Raw genomic sequence first — 6,000 nt, forward strand, 5'->3', positions numbered from 1 at the left:
TTCTCTGTGGGATTTCTCACCATTTTGAGGAACCTCTGTGTTCATCCTCCTCTAGATGAGCAAATGACTTCTGTTTCAGAGATTTCCACAAACACACACACCCCCCCCAAACACTACCGCCTCTAAATACATGCTGAACCTGGGAATCCCAAGGCATATTTTGCCAGTGGGATTAGGATGCAGATGCATGGAGAGGTGTGGAATAAGAGGCACACACACCTTCAGAGTGCATGCACCACCCTGGATCATAGATATCACAGGACGTGTGCGTATCTTCTATACATGTAACCTACATATAACCTGTCTTAAAATCTCTTCTGACCGGCATTCATGTGACATTTCATGCTTAGAGCGCCGTCCTACTTTCCTTTCCCGTCGAAAGGCAATAGATTTAGGAACATTCACAAAACCTATTCACGGAACACCCTGCAGTGTGGCCCCTGAACGCGTGTGCACCATAATCTGAACACACATTCACAGGTGCGGAGAGTGGGAGCCGTTTTGAATGAAACCTTTCATCTGTTCCCTCTCCTACAAGGATCTCCTTGCCAAACCTGATTTTCAAAAGCAGCCTCTTTTGTGGGGCAATGCAGGGCTGTGCGTGCACTCCCACCAGCAGGAAAATGCCATTCCCTCTCCGCATGCTTTTAGCCCTGCAGGTAGTAATTTGTACAAGAGGCAGCCTCGCTGTCCCCGAAGGAACTTGAGACCCTGGAAATGTACTTGCAACACCCACACTGCAGCCACCCACCACGCACAGAACGCCCCATCCTCAATCACCCTCCCGGGCACACGGAAAAGCATACACACAATAAGAGGCCTGGCCCGGCCACTCCTTCCAGGCGCAGACTTGGCGCTCGCTCCGCGGCCAGTTCTGACAATGACACACACCTTTCCCAGCTCCTCCGCCCTGACTCTCCATCTCCACGAACAACGCGGAGAAAAGCATGGGGGGCCCCACTCGCCCGACGCCGCGTTTTAAGCTGGGTGGCACCAGACAAAAGAGGCAGGTGCCAGCAGCCCCGGGGCCGCCCTCACACGCCGCCCCAGCCGCGGCCAGGCTGGCCAGGGCAGGGCAGCGCCTTTCGAGGAACGGCGGGCGGGGCGGCGGCGGCCGAGGCAGGGGTCCGCCCTGCCCTCCGCTCCCCGCGCTCCCCGGCGCCCCGCGGCTGCGGGAGGAGCGGGCGCGGCGAGCCGCCGGCGGGCCCCCGGCCGGCGCGCCCCGAAACTCCCTTCCGCAGCGAAGGCAAACCACGCACCGGTCCGCGGAGAGACGCCGCCGGGGGTCTTTGTGGCCGCGCGCGGGGCCGCCTCCTGGTGCTGTCCTCGCCGGGCTGGGCGCGGCCGGGGCTGCGGGGCTGCGGGGCCGGGGCTGGGCTGCAGCAGCTGAGGGCGCGCGGGCGTCTCGGCTGCAGCCGCTAGTGCAGGGATGTGCCTTGGCCCGACCTCATTGAAATGCGGCGCTTCGCACAGCCTCACTCCAGCCTCTCTCCCAAGAGGAGGGCGGCGGCGGCGGCGGGCGCGCTCCCTTTTCTTGTGCCTCACTCGCTCCCACACCCTCCCCGCTCCCTCCTTCTCCGCCTCCGCGTGCGCGCCCCGGCGCCCCCGCCCTTCTTGGCAGGGCGCACCCACCACGGCTGAGCCCAGGGTCCGCCTCCTCCTCGCGCCCTCTCCGGGCCGCAGCGACCTCAGTGCATCTGGCTTGAGCAAAGCCCCAAACCTCCCCGGTCCCCAGCACTGGTTGTCTGGAGATAGGGGCGGATGGGATGGTGGACCTGAGGTCAGAGGAAGAGAACGTGGACCGGGCTACGTCTGAGCCAGGAAACGTGCAAGGCAGAGAGGTGAGGTGTGGCCCAGCGGTGAGACCCCCGCCCCCAGGGGAGGCAAGGGAAATAGTTCCTCCTCCCACCATACACACACACTTTCGTGTGACCTCATGGTTTGACACCCTTCCTGGGATATGGAAGCCCATGTGATAGCCCTCTCATCATTTCTTGCCCAGGATACATCAATGCAGCGCCTTCTGGGAGGACCAATCCCGGACCTCCCAACCTACCCATTCTGGTGTCACCCTCAGCCCCCGTAATTGGGAAGGGCCAGATCTGCTCATAGATCCCACCTGTCATCTCCACTTGACCTCAAGACTTGAGTCACCCCTGAAATAGTGACCTCTGCTTGGAACCAAATATGTCATGGTGGGCCCTTGATAAATTAAGGGCCAGGACTCACTGCTGGACACCTCCAGGCTGCCAAGGCCGGCGGTCCGTGCTGGAAAGCCCCATGAGCTCACATGAGCCTTCCTTCCCAAGGCAGGAATGTTCTCAGAGCCCAGGCTGTTCACAGCTTCCTCCAGTTTTTACACAAAAGTCCAGTGAGTGGGAGCAGGTCTCAGACTTCCCTGAAACCTTAGCCTGTTTCAGCCAGCAGCCGGAATTTTGGTTCACTTAATCTCCTGACTTTCAGTCATGTCACTTGAGACATTTATTTGTCTCAAATACCTATACATGTACGAGTACACATATGTATTTTTTCTCTTCCTGAGTTTGCACCTTTCAATGGAAAATCAAATTTTATTTTTCCCTCCCCCACTGAGCCCAGTTATGTATTTGACTACTTATTATTAATAAGAGCTATTCTGAAATAATTTCAAAGTATTATGTAAATACTAAGTAATTACCATTTGTTATAACATGCAGCTGAAATGAGATGCATGTTACATATTCAACAAGTTCTGCAGCATTTATTTTTGAACGAGTGCATAGCCCAGGGATGAGAGTACAATGAACTCACCAAATTAACTAAATGCAAAGTCCGGAGCCTATCCCTTCAAATTCTAATGCAAAATGAGGGCCATGGCGTACGTGTAGAGAAAGTAAGGAGCCAAGTGTATTTTCTTGAGAACAAAAATCAGAGCTTCTGTTTATCTTTCCAGTGACAAATGCCAAATGATTTCTGCCAAAATGCTAAACCAAGAAATAAATTCCATCTCCTAACCCCTATGGATATTCTATGAGGGTCATTTCTTAAGCACTTTAAGTAACTCAACCGTATCTTACCTCTCTCTTAGCTCTTCTACCTGGGACATGCAGATAACGTGTTCAAAGAAAGACCTTTGGGTCTGATTCTCTCGTTTGCAATGTGCTCTCAGTAGAAATAACCTTTCCAGTGCACCAAGGGGCACCTGGCCATTCAGTAGATGGGACACTAAGTAGTACCCACTGGCCACTATACTGTGGTGGTATCATTTAGTCGGGACAGCAGGCTGGTACTAAACGGTACCCAGAGACCTGACAGAAGTTAACTACAGAAGTGCCTAAGCCACTTCCAGGGTAGCCTTTAGCAAATCTAACTCCTATTCAATAATAATTCTTGGGAGCTGTCCCGCCGTGGCTGAGTGGTTAAGTTTGCACGCTCCGCTTGGGCAGCCCAGGATTTCACCTGTTCGGATCCTGGGCGCGGACATGGCACCACTCATCAGGCCATGCTGAGGCAGCGTCCCACATCCCACAACTGGAAGGACCCACAACTAAAATATCCAACTATGTACTGGGGGGATTGGGGGAGAAGCAGAAAAGAAAAAAAAAAAGATTGGCAACAGTTGTTAGCTCAGGTGCCAATCTTTAAAAAATAATAATAACAATAATAATAATTCTTAACTGAAATGAAATTTAACCAAGAAACTCCTAATTCAAGTAATTTTTAAAAAACTAATGTTACTTCCTTTACATCACCAGGGTACTGGTGAAAGAAGTGAGTGGAATGAATGCATCCTTTTTCCTGTGAAAATCTGAGGTTAACAGAGATCTCACGCTAACTCCCCAAAGCAAATGCTCTTTAAGCTGTGTACCCCAAATGCTGTTCCAAGCAGCCCCAGCTCTGCATCCTGCAGGATGACAATGGCTTGGCCACAGTTCTGTCAGTGGCTCTTATTGAGTACTTGCTTTTTGCTGTGCCAGGGGCTTTAATACATTTTCTTATTTCCTTCTCACAAGAACCATTCAAGGTAGGCATTATTATCTTCACCTTAAGAGGAAGGAATGTAGGCATGGGGAGGTACCTCATTTGCCCAGAGTCACTCAGCTAATAAATGTCGAGCCCAACTCCAATTTTTAAAATCCCTGTGTTTTAAAATTCAAGTCAGTTTTCCAATTGCTAGGCCATATGCTTATAAAGCAATACCAAATTCTAGTGTGAAGTGTAATCTCTTTTGGGAAATACAGTCTTTTAATCAATGAATTTTTATTTTGTAACAGAAAGAGAAGACAGCTCTCACTTTGGTGAACGCTGCTTCCTGTAGCGATGGGCGCCATCAAATGTGTCTGTTTGGAGCTAAACTTTTCAGGAGAACATTTGCACTTCACCCTCTGACACAAAGCTGGTGGGCAATCTTATCTATGTGTGCTTTTTTTTTTTGCTGAAACTAAGTTTTCAGGTACCAACCGGGGAAGAGAAAAAGAACTAAAGAATAATGATTTTTAGTTGACCATGTATCTCTTTTTAGGTACTTGTTATTGGCTTCTTCATAGAAAATATGCTCAATCATGTAGATTCACAGAGAATTACAGATTCCGGGAGATTGGCAGGAAGAGATGCACTTCCTGTTTTCCCCTCTAGGAGGGGAGTTTGCTCTGTCCAGTTCATAATCTCTCTTCAGTTCTCCTCTGGGGCCAAAGGCATGCGGTGCTCCTGGGTTGGGGTACCAAGGATATTTAGTGCCTATCACAATTGTGAGAAATAGTTTTATAGAATACGATCATCATTCTAATTTCCCTTCGTATTTCTTCCCCTATGGTCAAGATCTTGATGGCATTTCCCACATCATTTCACAATTGCCCCTAATTACAGGACATTTCTGCCTTCTATGGGAATGACAGAAACTCCATGGTGATGGACCTTGGCCGCAGCCTGTCCAGGTTTTACCCCATACATGAATTCCCTCCACAACAAGTGATCTTGCAGTCTCTACTCTGCTGCTTCTAAAGGTGGCCCATGTGACAAAAGTGAAGAGAAGTAAGACTATCCTCTGAGAGTTAGGATAGGTCAGGGGATCCTAGACATAATGGATGAGATCTTTAAAAGTAATTTTTAAACTGGCCATTTATCTCCGGCTTGGCGCTCCAAACATGCTGAGAGGCCAAACTACATAAGGTTCTGGACCTGCACAAAGGAGGAAGGGCCTCTCCCACCCTAGGCACCCTCCCTCAGCCGACAGCTTCCCAGAGCTCATTTCTCCCTTTCCTGACAAAGTGTGATTTCCTTTAGGAGAGGGGAACTCAGCGAAGTCCACACCCCTGCCAGGCGGCTGTTCAAATTTAACTCAGAGCCACTTCCCTGGTGGCCCCAGGGTTCTCTTTGCATCTACAGAGAACAAATCTAATGGCCCTGCCTTTTAATTTTCAGCCCTATTATATTCTACCAAATTCTGCTCCTCATTAACTAGGGATCCCCAGCCCTTCAACTGTTTCTCATATGACATGGTTTGGAAGCGTCAGTGGTGCTCAATGGTCTGTACCTCCCTCAACATCTGCCTCTCAAAACTGGACTCAAAATGGCAACGGTGGTCTGACTGGGGAAGCTCCATGGCTTCCGTTGCCCTCAACACATTGCTTATATTAAAGGAGCCTAACAGCAAATCAGTGTCTCTGGCAGGCGTGACACTATTGAGTCAGCCAGTCAATTAAAATCTCCATGTGTTTCACGTGTTTTGTTCTTAAGGTCCTCCTTCTATATTTGTTCAATTAGATTTGGAGGACCTAAGTCCAGTGCTCCGTATTTTTCTTATTGAATCGTGTGTTGTTATTTGATCTACTTTTCTAACCTGTTGAGTGAGATCGTTTGGACACATGTCACCTTACACAAGAGCGATCCCTCCAGTTTCCCAACAGTCTGATTAACACTGCACCAACATCCTCATCTCAGTTGTTGATAAAAGCTTTCAACAGGAACATGGTCACAGCAGGCTCCCTCAGCTCACTGCCCAGGATCTCTCTCCAGGTTGAT

At 49.9% G+C, this 6,000-nt stretch overlaps 1 protein-coding gene across 13 annotated transcripts in view; it reads right to left on the minus strand.

The window, feature by feature from the left end:
• Window positions 1–1,850, minus strand: part of DCLK1 (doublecortin like kinase 1) — a 324,115-nt gene extending 322,265 nt beyond the window's left edge. For 2 of the 13 annotated variants that reach the window (XM_014732002.3, XM_023621512.2), the window contains exon 1: window positions 1,260–1,747. The gene's annotated coding sequence lies outside the window, so the exon portion shown is untranslated. Of the gene's footprint in view, window positions 1–891; window positions 1,161–1,259 lie in introns of those variants that run through there. The other 11 variants (XM_070239519.1, XM_023621506.2, XM_023621510.2 and 8 more) reach the window with 11 other exon arrangements.
• Between the last annotated feature and the right edge of the window lie 4,150 nt (window positions 1,851–6,000).

Source organism: Equus caballus, chromosome 17, assembly GCF_041296265.1.
Source record: "Equus caballus isolate H_3958 breed thoroughbred chromosome 17, TB-T2T, whole genome shotgun sequence".
Taxonomy (NCBI): domain Eukaryota; kingdom Metazoa; phylum Chordata; class Mammalia; order Perissodactyla; family Equidae; genus Equus; species Equus caballus.